At 42.7% G+C, this 20,895-nt stretch overlaps 1 long non-coding RNA gene across 1 annotated transcript in view; it reads right to left on the minus strand.

Annotated features, from left to right (window-relative positions):
• Positions 1-2,383: 2,383 nt before the first annotated feature.
• The window catches only part of LOC140849663 (uncharacterized), a 44,175-nt gene continuing 25,663 nt past the window's right edge, over positions 2,384-20,895 (minus strand). The window contains exon 3 of the long non-coding RNA XR_012131807.1: positions 2,384-2,804. This is a non-coding gene — a long non-coding RNA (uncharacterized lncRNA). The remainder of the gene's footprint in view (positions 2,805-20,895) is intronic.

Below are 20,895 nucleotides of genomic sequence, written 5' to 3' on the forward strand. Positions count from 1 at the left end.
CTAAGTTGATAACTATTTACTAAGTGCATAAGTGAATCAACATGTAATCCTACACGGCAATCTGTCCAGTCCAGTATTTTCAAAAAGTTACAAAATGGTGACTAATAGCTGTATCACTTCCCTCCAATGTCATGCTACCTCCTGTCTGTAGCTGGAGTTTCCCATGTCATCCCAAACTATTGGTCTTATCAGAGCAGTTTCATGCATTGCTTTTCTCCAAGCGACTTATTCTACTCATTCATTCTTGCCTGGGAATTTGCTTTTGATCTACTTACCACATTGAGTTGTAAGCTCAAAAAACGGACAGATAAAGTCTTTTTTTTGGTCAAAGATGCTAGAGATCCCAATATGAATGTGTCTATTTTCTCTCATCCCAGCGTGGCCCAGGTGGGATGGGGACAGTTTCGTTTGCTGAGACTCTCATCAGTGTGGTTCAGTTGAGGCTTTTGCTCCTCAACCCTCCTTCCTCTCTCCTCCGAGGGAGTAAGGCCCCCTTCATGGCGTCCCAGCTGCCCCGCTCACCACTGCTCCTTCTCCATTTTCCCTTCAGAGCAGTTTCCACAGAAATTATCTTGCATGTTTAATCCAATTTTAACATCCACCTCTTGAAGTACCCGAATGAAAGCACTGAGACGATACCTCATTTTCTTTCCTTATGTGTTGCTGTGAGGATGGTGCCCATGAAAATGTTTTACAAAGTATGCAAGGCTTTATAAGGTATAAAGCATCATATGAAAAATAAGCATCATTCATTCACTTACTCAGTTTGGTACCCAACTCCCACCATGAGCTGGGCTCTGGGCAAAAGCTCTGGAGACACAAAGGAATAATGTTCTTTCTCGAGTGGCTCACAGGTTAGAAGAGTTGTCCAGATCCTCATGACATTACACTTAGATAATAATAAGTTTGGGGCAAGGAAATGTAAGAAGACAAAGTAAGAAGAAAAGATGAAGGAGGCAAAAAACAAACAGCCATTATTCCAAGGCCCTGCGATGTTAGGTTGTGCCTCTTAAATGTATGTGAAAGGTTTTAAAATCTACTAGACGCAATCTGATGCTCCTCTCCTGCCAGATCCTCATAGCACCAGGGCAGCATGGGGGGTGCAGTGATTTTAATGCTTTTATAGGAAACTCTTCAACTGTTGTCACCATTTCATGGCCCAGAATGTTCAGGTCAACAACAGACTTGCAGGAGAATATGCTCTGTGTTGTGATTTTCCAGAGGCAACACGATTATAAAACCCTAGCAGATGGAAAGACGGTTGCAGTGGGCAGGGAAAGCTGTTAGCAGTTAGCATTTGTAGACAAAACCGTATTTTTTAACAGATCACTTCCAGAATGCAACGAATCTGGTACTCTGCACTCTCTGCCTTGCAGAAAGCCCTGTAACTCTGTCAGACTTTGCAAACAGTAGCACGATGCTATTTTTGTACATTTGTTTATGTCAAAGGCCTTGGCTCATAGAGTTTCACATTTGGCTTGCTGTTAATCTCCAAACTGCCATTAGTGTATAGTTCTCAACTCTGAAAATTGGACTTCAAAATAAATGGTTGTGTGATCAAATTGTATTTAAAATATTACCATACCCCATCACTCTCTGTCAAGGCCCCGCTTGTTTATGGGCGTACTTGATTACATAATTACATATTAGAAATCATTTATGAGGAAAATTGATTAGTGTGCCTCACAGCAAGGATTTCACCAGAAATAGCCCCGTCTCTAGCTGCAGGAGTGGAGCACCAGGTTGGAAATGACACAACAACTCTGGGAGCCTGTCACCATTTTGTTTATTTCCCATCACAGGAAAGAGTAATTGCACAAGAACAATGAGGGACAGCAGTGCTGGCTTTGAATAACTGTGATCCACCCACAAATCAAGTTTTAGGCTGCATAATGGGACCCTAGAAAGAATGTTCAATTGGGACTCAGGTGGTTCGAGTTTCTAGCTTCAACTTCTAAATAAATTGCCCAGCCTTCTCAAACCTCACTCTTCCTCCGACATACGGGAATGCAACAGTGGGCTGCTCAGGCTGAGAGGTAGCAGTGCTCACACAGATGCATGGGAACTGGGAAGAATCTCACGGCTCGGAGGAGTATCACTCTAGAATTGGGGGTTGATGAATGATGGGTGCATGGCTACCACTTGGGAATCCCCCCTAGACGGCAACAGGATCACTAAGATGCACCCAGAGTGAGGCTCTCCACCCTGCGCATCGTGCCTTCCTGCTGCAGGTGCCTTTCCCCAGCCCATGCTTTTCTTCATGATCTCTGACAGCAGGAAAATTTGTTCTGCAAAATGTGCATCCAAATGTTTTGTGGCGAGCATTTGCAGCCTTTGTTTCTAGTTCCGTAGATGATTTGTGTCTTGTTGTAGGATCTTGGAGTGAGGAAAGAACACCAATTGAAACCTCAAAATATTATCCGTCCATGGAAATAAAATAACAATAACAACAACAGTAATGATCCCTGTGCTACCAGCTGTACCGATTATTGTACCGATGCCATAGAAGGATTTCCATTAAATATAGAAGTGCTTATTTGACTTGAAGGATTTTTTAATTAATTTTTTTATTGGCTTGTTTTTTTCATTCCTGAAGTAACTCAGATTTGTGGTAGAAAAGAAATGCACATAAGCAAAATATAAGAGGAAGAGGAAGATGAAACGGAAAAAAGAGAAGAGGAGAGGAGGGGAGAGGAGAAGAGAGGAGAGGAGAGGAGGAAAGAGCTCTTCTTATCCTTCTTCATAATACCTCCATCCAAGGAGAACCACCATGAGCATCTTAGGGCATCTTCATATATTCTTTCCTGTGAATGTACAATAAAATTTATGAGCATGAAATCATAGTAAACATACTATACCATTACCTGCATTTTTTACTCAATTGTATATATCATATAAATAGCCTCCCCTGTTACAACATATTTCTGTGCACCATTTTGGGCAGTTGCATGTACACACCATAATCCATAAACATACCGGAAATTTCTTTGTCACCATATATTTTCACAGGCCCTTACTAATTTCAAGTTCCCTGGCACTATTCTGAGAATGCTGCTACCATTATGAAGGCAAAATATAACACCTGTTGGGTATATTTACAACCAAAGTTTGTCTTAGGAAGCAGAGAAGTTGAACACAATTGCAAATGAGACCTCTCCTTATCAATTCTCTTGTCCCTTCTGCCCGGTCTCAGTATCTTGCAGCCTGTTGATTCCACCTGCTGCATCACACCTGCGATCTCCCTGAAGGCAGCCATGATCCTTTCTTCGCATCTTCAACACCACTGTCCATCCTAGCATCCAGCACAGTTACCTAAATAATTATCAAAATGAGCTTAACTAAATCCTTCCCCACACATGAGTAAACGCCTACTCATCATGTGAGTCCCAACTCAAAAATCACCTCTTTTTATATGAACTCAGGGAGTGAGTTTCCCTTCACAGTATCTCCACAGTATTTTATCCATATCTTCTAGTATTTATCACAATAGATTTTCTGTCTGCATATATTTCTCTCCATGCTTATTTCCTGCACCTAGCTGCATCTGCATGCCATAAACCTGAATACAGTCAGAGATGGATTTTTTTCCTTTTTTGCAATGAGTATAAAGTCATATACACTGCTGGCACTTATACATGCTTGTTGAATTGGCTGAATTGAATTGAACTGGACTGAACTGAACTGAATTGGTGCCAGGATTTCCAACAGCAGAACTGAATACACTGCTCTTTATCTCTAGTATGAACCTTAATGATCTTACTGAAGTCCAGTGATGGATGAGCTAAGCATGAACTGCTTCCCCTTTCTCATCTCTCCAAACCAAAAATGCTGACACTTTTCATGCCCTGTTGATTCTCTTCCTTCTTAAAAAGGATAAGGTCAGACACAGTTTATTTGCAGTGATTGTATCGATCTGCATTCTAGGGATGCAATTGGATCTTTCCCTTGCAGGTGAATTGTCATTGACTTTTATTTGGAGAGACAGATTCTGATCATGGGATGCTTTAGGGAAAGTCAAGGACTCAGTATTCAAACGTGATCAGCCCAGTGAGCTAAAATTTTTATGTAAGCAGAGCCTTTTGTGGGATAGGCTCTTTCATGTCACTTCCAAAAGAGTTTTCTACAAGCATGATTTGAACAGTAAACAAAAGAATATTAAATTATTTAGCCCTTCAAATCAAATAAAATCTGTATCCTGTATCCTTTTCACATTCAACATTGTTATTTTAAGTCATGTATTTAGTATGACAAAAAACAATGAGGAAAAGGGATAAGTAAATGAGCAAATCTGGAATGAGTAAGTGTGTAGGTCTTTACCCTGGAACAGGGCTGCCCAATTTAAAACTTTCATAAGCATTGACTCAGTTGTCCTTGAAAACACTCTTGCAAGAACAATATGTTTATCCCCATTTTAAGGAAGGGGAAAACCAAGGCTCAGGAAGAATAAGGAATAAATTGAAAACAGCAGAGCTGTTAAGATGTCTGATGTCAACACCCTTGCTCTTTCTACTAGGTGATTTGTTTTTTGTGAAGTTGTGAAGCTGTTCGTAAACATTCTCCTCAGCAGTGTCTCCTCTGGTACACACAGCTCCCCAGATGTTGGGAGTATGGGCTGCTGACGGCTCACAGCTGAGTCCTTCTCCACGCCCTTCAGCAGAGACAAGCTGCCTCACTTCATGTTGCACTACTTTCTCAGGGACAGCCACATCCAGTGACTGGGAGACGTGGGAGATACAAAACCCAGCTGCCACCTAGACTTGGACAATCCCGAAGGGCCACCCCAGCTCCAAAACTCCCCTGGAAATCACCTGCAACCTCTACTGTGATTGCACTAACTTCTCCCTCTAACCTCGCTCCCCATCCGAAGGTGCTCCCAAAAGTACTCTTCAAACTCCCTGCACAGAAACGCTTATTTCAGAGTATTTCCCAGGGAACAGAAAGTGAGACAGGTAGTGCTATGACTGAAAAACAGATTTTGAAGCGGGATTTTGGATCCGGATCCCCTGCAATCTGGTTGACAGTGAGGACCTCATCACGAGCAGCAGAAGGAGCACTGATAGCCTTAGGCATATTGTAGCTTCTGTTGCTACAATTTTCACTGGTAGAGAGTTAACATGGAATGTGGATGGATGGGAGCGAAGTAGCAGGGGCAATGTCTCGAGGGCTGTAGATGCTTAGGAAATAATCACAAGGACTATGGAAGTGGATGGCTTTTGTTGGGGGATGCAGTACAAATACAATGAAAGGCTAAAGATGCTCAATCACAAACTTAAGGCAAAGTGCAAAACCCAAAGGGATTTCTTGGCAGTATATAGATTCCTAATCTTCTGCAGCCAGAGGACAGAACAAAACCAAGGATTGGACCCAGGCTTTGAGTTTAGAGGTCATGGAGTTTGGAGAACATTGCATTCTCAATCCTGGCAAGTCCACTCTGCCTTGGTCAGCACTCTGATTATAAAGAATGGGTCCCTGAGGTGCAGCATGGAGAACTTGGTGTCAATGTTCTCAGAAATCTTGAATCTGCAGTGTCCTGAACCGGGTGGACCTAAAAAAGAGGCCTGTTCCTCCATATTGAAGCTTATAAAAGTCCCCTCCCCTTGCTTAAAATGATGCAAAAGTCCCTGCCTTGCAAGACAAAATGAACCCACCCTCCTGCTCCCAGGTTTGTCTCCATCTCCCTGCCTGACCACAAGACCAATAACTAGGGTCATATCACAATGTCCCCCAGTCGGGGAAGCGCTGGGCCTGCTGACGGAGGAAAGGGGCTCTGCACTGCAAGGAGCTCCAGGACTTAGCCGACATAACAGCACTTTCCGGTGAGTATGTACGGGACTGGATCCTGAGGGTACTGGATCAAGGCGGGTGTGGGTGGAACAACAAGTTAGCTGAATGGGACCTACTCTATAACACAGGATTTTGCCAGGGTTAAGACAAATCTCAGGGCCGTGGTAGAGTCTCAACTTCCTATATGAGCATATGAGATGCTACATGTGAGGAGGAGATTAAATTTACTGTAACTTTTCAAAGTATTACATAAATAATGGAGATTTGTACTATAAAACAAGATACTACCTGTCTATATATTAAGAAGAAGACCAAGTGGCTTCATGGTAAGAAGACCAAGCATGGATGGGCCAATCAGACAACAGAGAACTGAAAACACCCCACAGACACAGGGTCCTCAGAGGTGACAGAAATTTTAAAGGAACAATTTGAGGCTTACACTCTCATCAGTCAAATTCAAGTTAGAGCAGACAATAAGAATCCAGAAGCAGTAAAAATCCAGGTAGAGTTTCATAGCTGAAGAAACTGGCATGTACCTGGCATTTAAAAGAAGTCAGTTTAATGACTAGGGAGCCTTAATTGTTCTTTGCTTCTAATCTTTGACCAACTTTGTATGTTTGTAACTGTATTAAGAAGTTAAAAAGAAAACAATTAATTGGTTAATTAATTAATCATGCTACTGGATAAATACAGAACTAAAGATTACAAAATGAAGCAAGTTGATACACTGACACAGCAGTTCCACTTCTGGAAATGGTATCTTCTGGAAACAGATACAGATATTTTACAGATATTCATGCCATGTGTGCAAAAGACCTGTGCAGAAGGTTGTTCACTGTAGCACTGTTTGCAGGCGAAGGCAGATAAAGGGAAAAATAACATAGATCTGCAGGGCTAATTAAATAAAGTCTGCCACATTAACGTGGAATACCAGCCAACCACGTCTTTTAAAAAGCAAGTTACTGAGTTACATTGTTGCTTGTGCTGATAGCTCCAAGATACAGTTGTAATTGAAAAGGAAGAAAAGAAGTTCAGAGTCCTACACCATTCTGCCTCAAATTTGTTTTGAGTTATATGTGCACATTTTGCACAAGCTTTCTGGATGAATACCAAATAAATGTTAGTGCTGACCTCCTCTCCAGTGGAGGATGGGGGAAGGGGTCTACACTCCTCAAATGGGAGGAAGGCTCACAGTCTAACTCAGCAATTTGCACGGTTTCGTCCTGCTCATTTGTTAGACTATTTTTAAGTAGTAGAAAAGATAATGTTTTAGAAAAAAGAGGAGAACCAAGAAATCTAAACTAATTTTAAATGGTAACATGCAAATTTGAATAGTGTTAGGAAGTAATTTTCATGCCTAGCAAGGCTGGGCAAATTGGCCCTGAAATTCAAACTCATAAAAAGGAATCAAGTAACCAGGAGTCAGTGACCTTGACAGATAACCATCATCTACAAGCATTGATCCTCAGACTGATCACTAAGAACCCCGGGACGAAGCAAGAGAATATTCGGGCCATAACCCCACAGCCTGACGGAAATAAAAGCACCCAAGTGCTTTTTTGACTAAGTTACTCTGCCCTCATGACACACTGTTTCAATCTTGAGACATAATATGGACTATTGACTGATTTTTAAACTTCTATGTGGACATCTGGAATGGGAAAATTGAGACTTTATCTTCAAAAAGAGAAACAGAACTGGCAATTGTTAAGAATTCCAGTAGGTGACAGGCAGGATGGCATCTACAAAGCTCTCTATTATAACAAAAATAGAATTTGGAAAATGTTGCTATTTCCCAGAACCAACTGAATTTACTTGTGCTGTGTTTGATGCTTAAGTTCCCAAACAAGATCAGTGTAATGTAGCAGAAATGCTAAAAACTGGGGGGTCAGAAAAGCTAGATTCAAGCCTCAGGTGTAACAATGACATTTAGTTAAGTCACTTACATTTTAGGCCTTGCTTTTTTTCAGTAGATGAGTAGAAAGAGGACTATAAAATTTCACAGGTAACTTAGTACTAATTAGAAAACAAAGGAGTTCAGTATTCATGTCCACTTACAGAATGAGACAGATCACAAACACACACACACGTGTGTGAGCACACACACACACACACACACACACACATACAATCGCAACAAAATCTTAGGATATTCTTAAACCCCACGAAACCTATTTACAGTCTCTGGAGAAGAATCTCTAACATATCATCTGTTCATTCTACCAAAGTGGTGTCAATGCTTGATCAGAACAACATATTACCACCCACCCCCATGTAGCAAAAATGTTCCATAAACTCATTTCTTTTTCCAAAAGACTGACAATCACTTCATTTTAGATACCCACATAAGGGCTAGTAACAATGGCAACTTCTGTTTTTGAGGGAGTACCTGTAAGTTTTCACAAATTGTCTTCTCACTATACTTGGCTACTAAAGGTAGAATCTAGATTTAAACCCAAGTATGTTCAGGTAAAAAGTCCAGTTATTTTCACGGCATCTCTTGGGCAGGTAGATATCTGAAGGCTGACCAATTACCTAGCACGGCTCAGATAATTGAAAACAGACCCAAAGAATACTAATCACATCATTAACATGTTAATATGTTGCTTCCCTTTTGCACCAAACTTTTGAAGAGAGGATTCTAAAGAAGCCTACCCAAGGAACACACAACAGTTGGTGCTCTGGGAGACTTCACTTAAAATCCGTATTACAGGACTCACATTCCTCAATCCATCTTTTACCCAGTACTCCTACCAGCCTCAGGGCACTTACTAATGAATACATTTCTTTTTATTCTCTCTTGCATTCTTTTCAGATGAAATTAAGCTTCACAGGCTCACATCTCCTATCACATTGGTATTGCCTTTCTACATGTTGAACTTCACTTTTTCCCATGAGTTTTTAGTAAGTGATATTTATGCCCAATTTCAATTACAAAGAAGAGAGAATTCGTGATGCCTCTTCTAATCGCTAGCCTGTTATAGTGCCATACTTTTCTTCCTGCCAAACCCTCTGCCCACAGTGCCGTTCCTCACCTCACACTACGTACGCCCTGCAAACTTTCAAACTCCTATCCAACTAAAGTGAACCTCGGTGAACAATCCTGTGAGGATCCTTCTCTTGGGACTCTTCCACTCACAACAAAAATAGCTCCCCCCTTTTTTCATCGAGTAGAGGAAATTATTGTAACTAAACATAAGTGATGCTCTGCGGCAGGGAGAGAGAGATCAAGAGCTGGTTTTGCTTCATGCACGGAAAGGCAGCTGTGGACCTAGAGCGCGCCTCAGAGCCCCGGCTGCTGGTCTACCCTGAGACGGCAAGTGTGGAACAGGCAGTTCTTGCCTCACACAGGGCCGTCTAGTCCACCCTCAGCGCTCTCTCCATTCGGAATGGGATCAGGTCTGCTCCCCACAGCCCATCTGTTTATTCTGTTTAAGAAGAATGAGACAGAGATTAAGGAGAGGCATCCCTGGAGCGACACTTCCACACTGGCTCACAGGACAGGCGCACGCTTCTCCCTCATCTGCCCGTCTGCCCTTCCACTGGGAGGAAAGCTTTCGCCTCCTGAGGCCTCTTCCTCCCAGTTTCCCTTCATCATGTGAGAAAGGGGCACGGTGCCTGGGGTGCTGATTGTCTGCCCAGGAGACTACTGCCTCCAAAAGCGCCGAAATCACTCAATCAAGGGCATTCGCTTTTGGGTAATTGCCTATCACCCTGTCAAAGCTGAGCGCGGCCAGATAAGGTCTGGGAGGCCCCAGGTCCACGTGTCGCTGACCCGCATCGCAGTGCCCCACTCTGACCCATCCTTGAGAACTCAGCGCACGCATCCCTCCTTGCCAAGCATTTCCCCAGCGGGGTCTGGCGCTCTTTTCCTGAGCGTGCCTTCTCTGCTCCCTTTGCATCCTCTTTGCACCGTAAATGCCATCCCTGCCGCACTATGCTGCAATCTTGTCTGTTTCCCCCGGTGGACTTTAAGCTTAGGTCTGATTCCCTGTAAAGAAAACAAGTCAATTTAACTGCATATTCACTAGACCAGGTTTTGTGCAAAGCACTTTATACAGAATACTACACTGATTTCTCCCAAGCATACTACTGTTTTACACATAAGGAAATCAGGCTGGGAAAAGTTAAGTGGTTTGCACGAGGTCTCACAATTAGATTCAGCGTTTGAGTCCAAGTGGTCTGTTGCCTAACACATGTTTTGTTACCTTCCTTCAAGACAGAATTCTGAAAGATGAAGAGCATTTCCTCTGGGTAGGTAATGGAGAGCGGGCATTCTAGACTTAATACCAACAGAGGCAAAGATTCAAAAGTACAAAATAAGATGTTTTCTAGGAGGTAGAGGGGAGTATAGGGGTTGCTGATTCAGAGAACTAGATGAGAACAAACCTTGAAGGTCTTGTCTTGCCAAAATAAAGGATTGAGAATTTGGACTTTATTCTTTAGTCAGTTGGGAATCATGGGACAAGATTACATTTACATGAAAGAGATATTTCTGTTGGCAGTGTGGATGGTTTAAGAGAGTAAAATTCAAAAGTTTGAACTGAGCATTAAAGCCGAATGACTATTCTGTGCCAGACATTGTACCAGGTTCTGGAGTGGGAGGGACGAAGTTGGGGATAATATAAGAATAAAGGATAACAATCCCTAATTTCAGGACATCTGTGGAGTAGCAATGGAAAGAGACATATCACAATAATCAAACGACTCTACATTGAGTAAGAGCAGTAGCTAAACTATGAATGAAATGCTGAGCGCACACAAGATGGGAATGGCTAGTATACGTGGCCCTTTTCTGCATTTCTTTCTTGGATTTGTCCAACATCCTATAAGGAGGTAAAAGGTGGAGAGAGGAACCAGACACCATGATAGAAAGCTGAAGGATGGATAAGATATGGGAAACGTGGCACCACTCCTACATCCATGCCTACAGAAGCTTAGGTATGAGTCAACCATGAGTTGTCTTATGAGTCAAGCATAAGTCAATCATGACTCCCTGTGGAGTGAAGATGGCAGTTCAGATACCTTCTCAAGAAAACAGCATAGGTACTCTGTGAGATGATCAGGTGGCTTACAAGTTAAAAGTATTCGCCTTCCCAAAGGGCTGAACGTCTCGTGGGGGATGCCTGGGATGTTGTACTGAAGGATGCCTACACTGAAAGGAGACAGAAAGCAGGCGCTCCCCTCTGCAGTTTATTCTGGTATTATTACAGGTGACCATCATCTAGAAGGTGGTTGAGAAATACCAGTACAATCAGAATTAGAAAAAGGAATATTCTTTCTCTATCCAAGACAGGACAGCCAAGCAGATGTATATGTGTATCTTCATGGTCACCAAGGACGACCCTGCCACTGTGAATTGAGCCCGAGGCATACCAGCTTGCAAAGTTGTACAGTCATCCAAGGCTGATTGTGTACAAGAAAATACAGGAAAAAGTATCTGTGATCAAAGCCACTGCCAACGTCCCTGTGTAACTTCTGTGAGTGTAAATCACAGGGGGCATTGGTAATAGATTTGTCCTAGCTACCACCTCCTCCAAGAACCTCCAGAATGTCTCCCATTGTGAATGCCCAGAGAAGAGGAAGAAGCTCCATTTTTAACATCTCCAGGTGCTACATATGTAATCCTCCTAGTAACTTTATGAAGTCGGCAGGAACATCCCCGTCGAACAGATGAGAGGAACCAAGGAGCAGATCAGTTGGGTAACTTCCCTAGAGATGTCCAGCTCTGTGGCCAGACCAGCATAGGAGCTCAGGCCTGTCCATGCCGACGTGGGCTCCAGCCACTGCACCTTGTGCTCCTTCCGTGGCTGTAGCTGTGCTTCAGGAGGGCTTTGTCAAAGAGGCCAATCTGGAGCCCCAGGCCCACCCACCTTCCGTTAAACTGGTCCTGGCAGCGGAAATGAGGTCAGCAGGAAACTTCCCGCAGTTGGCCACTTTGTGAGGGAAAGAAGAAGGAAACTCCAGACTTATCCTTTGGGAACAAGCAGTTGGCAGCCCCCAGACCAAAGAAGGCCAGGGTGTCCTTTATGAATAATCCCACTTGCTTTGTCCCCAAAAGATCCATGTTCTGGTTTGTTGTGTTTCTGCCAGTTGAGTCTAACACTGGCTTTCTCTATGTTATAGAGCCAAATAGCACTTTGTGGCAGAACTGAACCGTCAACCAGTATAATCCTATTTGGTTAATGCCCTTATCTAGGTGGGCTGGGTTAGCACGGCCTGCCTGGAGAGACTGATGCGAGGCCTGCCAATGCAAAGGGGCGCCATCCCACCCTTCCCTTTGCAGTCATGTTTACAGAAATTAAATGAAATTTTAAAAAGAAATTTGCTCATTCACCTTATCACCCTTCCTCCTGTCAAAACAGACTTTGGTCCAGATAAAGAATGGCCTCAGTTGGAAAGCAAGAGAAATAACAGCTTATTCTATGGTTTTGAGTTATAATGGACCTAGGTGAGGAGATTTAGGCATAATTTAAAGGGTTTCTTCCTACGGTGAGTTTTAGCTAGAACTGATTCTCACCTTATATGTTAATTCTAAAATATTTAACTTCTTTCCATCTCTACCCCCATTCCCATGAGGATTAGACTTCACTCTTAGCTAGGCAAAGGGATGAAGAGAAGCGGCTGGGTTTGAGAGTTCTGCACAGGTAGATTTGAGGACTTGGTGATTGAAGAGAGATTGGAAGGAAGAAGAAAGAATCCAGAATACTCCAGGTTTCTGCCGAGTTCCTCATCTTCTCATTGCTTAGCATATCAAAAACAAACAATGGCTGCAGTTCAGCACAGGAAAGTGGCTTCAAAAAAAGGCCATTTCCCCTTGATAATCCAGAGGCTACTATTGCATACACCTTCCCATAATTAACTAGATGAGTGATGTAAATATGACCAGAGGTCTCTCACAGAAAAATCTATAGACAGACTCCTGTCTTAAAGCAGGAGGGCTCTACAAAAGATAGGCCATTGCACTTTCAGGTTATTTAAATCCCATGTATTCTTAGTTAGAAAGACTTTGTAGATAGAGGCAAAACTTGTAGATTGGCACTTGGTTTAATTTCGTCTTGCTTTGACGTGTCCTATGTATTTGCAGGTTTGAAAATCATCAGGCATTCCTTACTATGCATACCTTCCTACTTCTCCTAAAATATTCTTCTTATATATTGCTTTCTGCTTTTGTTTATAATGTGCCAAAACACAGTTCAAAATTCTTTCTAAGAAATACATCACTATTTTTAACTTTGGCTATTATAAAAGAATTAATATGTGTTTAATGTTCATGTGATATGAAAGCATAGTGCAAGGGATACATATGTGTATATATCAGAAACGACAGAATTATTGTCCAGTCCTTTCTGGGTCCTTTACATCAGTGCTTCTCAAACTTTCCAGCAGCAGAGATGCCTATAAATCGATTGTGTAGTGCTGGAGAGCTCTACAGATAGCCTAAAGGAATATACCACAAAGGAAAAACTTCATATTTTAGATTATGTATCCATGGGAATTTTGCATTATACTCCAAAATGTATGTTTGCTGTTGTATTACAATGAAGGAAAGAGATGTGCCATGCTTGTCCTGTAGTTTTACATAACCCCTCACATTCCAACATGCCCAGATGTAGCCACATCTCAGTGGAAGGGATACTGATGTTATGTTTATGTCCTAAAAACCAGAGGCCAGCCACACATTTGACTTGACACAGAAATGGGGCTCACCCCCTCACCCCAATGATAGACTTATTCCTGAGTTCTGCCCCTGACCCTTCTTACTCTCTGCTTGCCAACCCACCCACAATTTAATCAGTTCTTAATCTATTTCTCATCACCTTACCTCCATCCTTGGCAACAGTTTCTGCCTTTGGCCTTTGGCTTGCTCCTTCTACCTCATTTTGGAAATTCCCTTTGGCTACATTGCTCTGACATGCCGTGGTCTTTCCCAGAACTAGTCCCTTCCTCTCCCAGGACTGTCAATGTGATGCACCCCCATCAGATTCTCCCTGAACCCAAGATCCCCCACCACCAAAACAATAATAATATTTGTCTCACAAAATGTTAAGAAGACCAAGCCCAACTCAAATAATATCCAACCCATTAGTTCCCTAGGGCAGTTATAACAGATTTCCACAAAGTAGCTTGTAACAACCGAAATGTATTCTCTCAGAGCCTTCACTGGCCAGAAGTTGGAAATCAAGGTATGAGCAGGGGCATGTGTCCCCAAAGGCTTTCGGAGAGAATCCTTCCTTGCCTCCGCTGGATCCTGGTGCTCAGTAATCCCCCACGTCCCTTGGCTCGCAGCTGCATGACTCCAATCTCTGCCCATCTTCCTGTGTGTTCTCCCTGCGTGTCTGTCTGGGTCTCTGTTTTCTCTTCTTGCAAGGATTCCAGTCACTGGATTGGAGCCCACCCCTACCCAAGATGACCTCATGTTAACTGAATGACATCTGCAAAAACCCTGTTTCCAAAAAAGGCCATATTCTAAGGCTCCAGATAGGCATGAATCTGGGGTAGACGCTACTAGTCCCACTACCCCAATGAGCTTTGATTCCTTTCTTTGTAATGCATTAGCACTGCGTTTCTTTAACCAGTGTGATAAATGTGTGAAGTTCTTCCACTCTGGTGACCTCTCTGAGACACCTTCTTGTCCCTAGTCAGTGAATACATTTTGGAGTATCTAAGGCAATATCCCCATTTTGCTGTGTCCTAGAAATGAGTCTGGCAGCATTTCTTCTTGCATTTGTTATAAAAATACGGACTATATCAGGCCCAACCCAGATTCTAGAATGAATCAAGTCCCACATGCTATCAATTACTTTGCCTTAACTAGACTCTAAGTATCCATGATCAATGATTGATGTTTACATTCCTCACAGCAAGTGGCCACTCGCTGCTTTTGAATTAAATACTTGAAACAATACCAATAATACAATTAACATCACTGAGAGTTTACTGTGTGCTAGGCCAACACTGTGCAAATAGAAATACAATACAAATGACATAAGTTAGTTTTACACCTTCTGGTAGCCACATTTTAAAAAGCAAAAAGAAACAGGTAAATTTTTAATATATTTTATTTTCTCACAACAAAAAAATATGTACAAATAAATTGTATTTAATCCAATATGCCTAAATATTAATGTTTCAACCCAATATATCCAAAATATTATCATTTTAATATTTTTAAATTCTTAAAATACATTTTACATTTCTTTTTTCATTCTAAGCCTTCAAAATCCAGTGTGCATGTTTTCTACCTATAGCACACGTCAATTCAGACTAGCCATTTAAGTGCTCAGTAGTCACACATGGCCAGTCACTGTCATATCAGACAGTGCACTTCTAGGCATTACACTAAATAGTTTACAAATACGAGTTATTTAAATATCGAGACAACCTGCAAGAAGATACTATATATGTCCCTATTTTTCAGATGAAGAAACTGAGGCTGAGAGAGGTTACATAAATTCCCAAAGTAACAAAGTGATGATTGACACAACCAGGATTCAGGTATTAGTCTTTCTGATAGTATCCTATGCTCTTAGCTATTGCACTACATTGCCACCCGATCTGCATAGATCGATGGGTAGATGAATGTAAGTTCTTTTGAGGTTATTCCTTGGATTCTGGGTTCTTTATCCCCCTTTCCCTTTTTACTCTCCTCCAGCCAGTGAGTACATGCACACACATACACTTATGTGCTGGGCCAATGCTTTCCAACCATCCTCAAATTAGCAACCACCTAATCACAATTACCTGAACTCCCGGATTCCCAGGACCTGCCCCCTATGGGATTCTCATCCAGTGGATCAAGGAGAGCTCATGAATCTGTGCTATTAATTTTCCAGATTAAGGATTTGGATGCCCACTAAAGCAGTGTTCACAACTTTGGCTAATATTGGGATCACCTGGAGCCTTTAAAATACCATGTTTGGGCTCCATCCACAAACATGCAGGTATAAATAGTTTAGGAGAGGCTCCGAGCATCTGTATTTTAAAATTGACAGCTGGGGTTGAAAATTCTACACTGGAGTTTGAGAGCCACCCTCATCGTGCTTCTTGGTTCCAAGCCAGGCCGGACAGTTACGCATGGTAATGTTTAGAAGAATCCAGAGAAATGAACATAAAGCTGTTGGTCTTCCAGGTGGCCAGGTGGCCAGTGAGGACAATGAACCAGACTGACAGTAAAGATAGGCTTTGTTCATCCACAACAAAAATGCAAACAAGAGGCAAACAAGAGGGGATTGCTCTCCACACTCCTTTTTTCCCTGCAGAATGGCAGTAGGAGACAGTCAGTAGGACACAGCACAGATGGAGGGATGCCTGAACAAAAGTCTTTTACCTCTTTTGGGACATGTCAGTAGGAAGAGAAAAGGGAAGGATGAGAGACAGGAAGGTATTGAGTCAAAGTGAAGAAAGGGTCTCAGCCAAAGGCACCAGTAAAGAGACCTTCAAATGGGAGCGCCTGTCTAGGAATGCAGAGAAGCATTTGTGAGTGTGGCTGTTCCAGTGGCGTCCTGAGATCCTGACTTCCCACCACCAGGCCTTCCAGGTAAAGCCTTGCAATTGCCTTTTCTCAGGCCTAAAAGATTATAGCCTGGAGCCAGACTCCTCAAAAATGTCTAACCTTATTGATGTGCTGGACATTATGCATCAGTCTGTATTCCCTGAATTCCCTATGCAATTCTGTTCTGAAAAGCAAGCCAGCTCCTGATAACTGTGAATTGGGCAAAGCCAGTCATCAATGATCCACCTTACAACCTGACTGCCTTTTATAGGGAGCCCTTCACTATATGCTTCCTTAGACATCCAGGACTCTAAACTACTCCTGCCATTCCAATCAACTATTAGGATTTTTGTCAGTTAAAAATGACAGGAAACAAACTTAAACTAGCTTAAACCATAAAGGAAATTCTTGCTTCAAGGATCTAAGCAGTCAGACCAAAAACATGGGTGACTTTAAACATGGTGAGATTAAGCAGAGGTTCAAATATGCCATCAAGAATCTTTCTCCCTCATGTTCTCTTGTTCTTCTTTCCATCATGGGAGTGTCATTCTCACGAGGCTCTTTTTACAAAGTGTGAACTACGGACACCAGCATCTCTTGGCCTAACCTTGCTCACAGCTGACATTCTGGGAGGAGTCAGCTCCCCATCCACCTGTGAGCCCAGCAAATTCAAGCAAGGTCTGTGATTGGCTCTTGTAGGGTCACACGTCTAGCCCTGAACCAATCACCATGGCAAGGAAGTCAGAGCCACATGACTGTCAGCTCCCCCAGAAATTCATGGAGGGAGGAAGGAGAGTTCCCAGAAGGAAGAGGCGCTCTTCTGGCAGAGTATATTAAAAAGGAACACTGGAACCACATGCTATTAAGTTTGATCTGAGGAATTAACTTTGAAAACTTATTTTTTAAGAAGTCATTATGTTTGCAGATCCTATATTTGAAGAGCATAAACCACTTCAAAAACATGTCTTTTCCCAGAAAACTTCAGCAAGAATCAAGTCATTAACCCAAAAGAGGTGAGAAGCAAGGAGAGCTTCTGACTCAGGACTGACTATAGAAAAGACCTGGGCATTCAAAGGCACCATCTCACTGAAGCCTCAGAACCACCCTCAGGCAAAGTGAGAAAACAGGTGATGCGGGCGAGCGGGATGAGATAAGTCCCTTGCTGGGAGTGACTGGCAAAGCAGCTCTTACGTGCCAAGCTCATTCTCTCATGAAAACACCACATTGGTTTCTTACTATGATCATGTTGTGGGTTTACTATGAACACAGTGTATTTCCACAGCACAGTCATATACCTCATTTCATCTCACCTTCACAATAGCCAGCAAGGAAAATAAAGCAGGTACTGTTATAGCTGTTTGGAAATTCTTCCTTGAGTTCAGTCCCTACAGATGTCATTTGGGGTCCGGCCTGGAGGGGAGGTAGATTTAAGATCATCCACAAGGAATTCCTCCTACCTCTGAACATCACACCAGCCATTCAGAAGAGAGGCCACTTGCATCCCATAGACTCTCCCTAGAGGACACCAAGGTGACTGAACCCAGCCCAGGACTATTTGTATCCCTAAGCACACTAGCCCATCACAACTGGGAGTGTTCAGATTGCTTATAAAACTGAATTAATTTGATCTACTTTATATAATGGCATTTGGTGCTTAAATTTTGTTTCCAGTCATCATGGAGGAAATCCCAGGTAATGGAAAGATTAAGTCTTTGGAATCAAATAGAAGGTAGTTTGAATCCTTTCTAGTATAGTTTCCAGCACACTATAGGTTTATATGTGAAGTTCTTTCCCTTCCCCATCTGGAAAACTCAATTGAAGTATGATGAAGTGGAAGCAAACTTGACCTAGAAGCCAGAAAATGTGTATTCCAGCCTTCTCTTGGCCACTGATTTCCTCTGTGACCTTGTTAAGGTGATGTAGGCTCAATGTTCTGTGGTTTCCTCAATCTTCAAATGAGAATAATAATGCCAGTCTAGCTTACCTCCAGACTATCATGGGGATTAAATAAATGAATGTTCATGAATTCATTGTGAAAAGTATAAAGAGCTTCCCAAATGTTAGGGATCACTTTGGGCCATAGCCCTCATCAATAATCTCTTGAACAACCCTTGGGGAGCAAGAATGCTGGCAGAAAGAATGCAAAGTGGCTGTTCCCTTTGCAAGGTCACTGCTGTGTTATAGGCACTGACAAGCCTGAAGAACACAGAGGTTGAAAACAAGGAAAACCCTTCATGCAGAAGAAGATTTTTGTCAGCAGAACTGAGCAGAATGCCAAGTTACAGACGGTTCCCTAAAAGCATGGTTTATTTCCTGATCAACGTCATGAAGAAATTTAGAAAAGTCATCACCAACCATAGACTCCTGAAAGTTGAGATCTGGAAGAGAACCTCAGATGTTATCATTCTAAATGTTTATTTTTTTTTAATTCTAGATGTTTCATTTTCCAGTTGAGGAAACTGAGGACCAGATCCACTCTGCTAATTTCAAATTCACATTTCTTCCTACTAGGCCACATATTTCCTCGCAATATAAATTAGGAACGAGAAACTATCAAAATCCTAAAACACCTCATTTAAGCAGAGTCATTACTACACAGAGCCCTTCAACCTGGACCCCAAAAGATTTGGAAATGGGGAAGAGATGGGGGCAGGATATGGCAGCCCATGGACAGCATAATTTGTAAAATAAACATGGTATCTGAGGCTGAAAGTCACCACAAAAATGCCCAGCTTTTCATGATAAAACTGAAACAAATAGAGTGTTTCACATTATGTCAGTTTTCAAGGTTTCCATTAAATCTCAAAGTTGACCTGTTTAGGTAAAAGAGTTTGGGCTCCTCTGAAATGACCAACTCCAGAGTTTTAGCTTTTCTGTGGTCATTTTAATATGACCCTGTAACATTTTTTTCCTCCGGACTGGAAAGGAAGTTTTACACAGAAGAGGGGCTGCAAGAACAGGGGAGCCCTGCGTATCCAGCTGTGTGACTCCATAAGGAGGTGACAACCCTCTTTTTCTTTATTCGTTGGGACACTACCGTCTTGTTAGAATGCTGAGAGAGTTGTGTTCACCCAAACAAATGAAGCTCACGGAGGGCACGCTGTGAACAGATGTGTGCACACAACTAGTGTAAGCTTGGAGCTGAGCTGTGCTCCTGGGCAAAGCAAACGCCTACAGCAGCTCCTTCAGTCTCAGAGCTGGCAAATGGTTAAGAATAATGTCCAAGCTTTCATAAGTGAGGCACCCCTAGATACTCTCTGTTATAGTCTTAATTGTGGTCTCCAAAGAGATATATTGAAATCCAAACCCCCAGGACTTTATAATGTGTTCTTACTTGGAATTAGGGTCTTTGCAGAAAAGAATTAAGATGAGGTTAAACTGGAGCAGGATGGGCCCTTAATCCAATATGACTGGTGTCCTCATAAGAAAAGGGGCAGGCACAGAGATGCATGAGGGAGATGCCACATGGCATCAGAGGCAGAGCCTGGAGTGATGCCCTTACATGCCAACGACTGTCAAGGGTGGCCAGCAACACCAACAGCCAAGAGAGAGGCGCAAGCAGCTTCTCCCCTACAGCCTTCAGGGAGTGCGGCCCTCCCGACCCCTCAATCTCAAACGTGCAGCCTCCAGAACTGTGAGCAAATAAATTTCTGTTGTTTTAAGCCACTCTGTGGTGTTTTGTTATGGCAGCCCTAGCAACCTAATATGCTTTCCAACCCCAAGAAGGACAAAATACCAGGCCTGGGACAAGGTAGTACAGAGAAAGGCATGCAAAGCAACTAGCCAGTGCTCTGGCCTCCTCTCCAGGCAGGCTGGGTGCTAAACTCAGGCTTGAAAAATAGTCTCTCCTGTCACGCGACTTTGGAGAAAGAGCCAAGCAGGAAGGCCACCTTTACTGCTGACCTGGCATCATAAAAATAATTAGCAAATTGCCACAAGGTGCTTTGGAAGGTGATTCAGACATTGCTGCTGTTCAGCCTGAAAGAGCAGCATGGAGCGGCCAGCCAGCTGCTAATGCATCACCTTTGGAGGAAACAGCCGTGTGGGTGAGCAGATATTACTCTAAATTGTTCTCCAGAGCACAGAACATCTTTCCTGCCCCAGGTGCCTCCCTACTTTGGCTCACCGAGAACACCCTCAGGTGTGGGATGTGAAGGTCATGTCGGTGGGAATAAGTGCATGTGACAGCTCCAACCAGGTTCCAGAGCTGAAGGGCTGCCTGTGGGGCCCCCTGGGACCAGGAAGCTCAGTTTCCCAGAACCAGACCATGTGCAGGAAGTTCAATGGGCAGGAAGCAGGCTCTCAGACTCAGTAACTCTAGAGCTTCGCAGGCTTATAAGCATCAAGAAAAGGAAAAGTTAAGACCTTGCTCTAAATATGTTTAGTAAGTTGTTCTCCAGCTTCTCAAATTCTGATCATCAAAGGTTCTCATTCTTAGATTTTTTCTTTTTTTTATCGAAATATAGCTGATATGCATTAATTTCAGATGTACAACATAGTGACTCAACAACTACATATATTACTAAATGTTCATCATGGTAAGTGCAGTTACCATTAGTCAACATACAAAGAAATTGTGATATTACTGACCATCTTCCCTGTGCTGTACTTTCATC

The sequence above is a fragment of the Manis javanica genome, chromosome 5, assembly GCF_040802235.1.
Source record: "Manis javanica isolate MJ-LG chromosome 5, MJ_LKY, whole genome shotgun sequence".
NCBI lineage: Eukaryota > Metazoa > Chordata > Mammalia > Pholidota > Manidae > Manis > Manis javanica.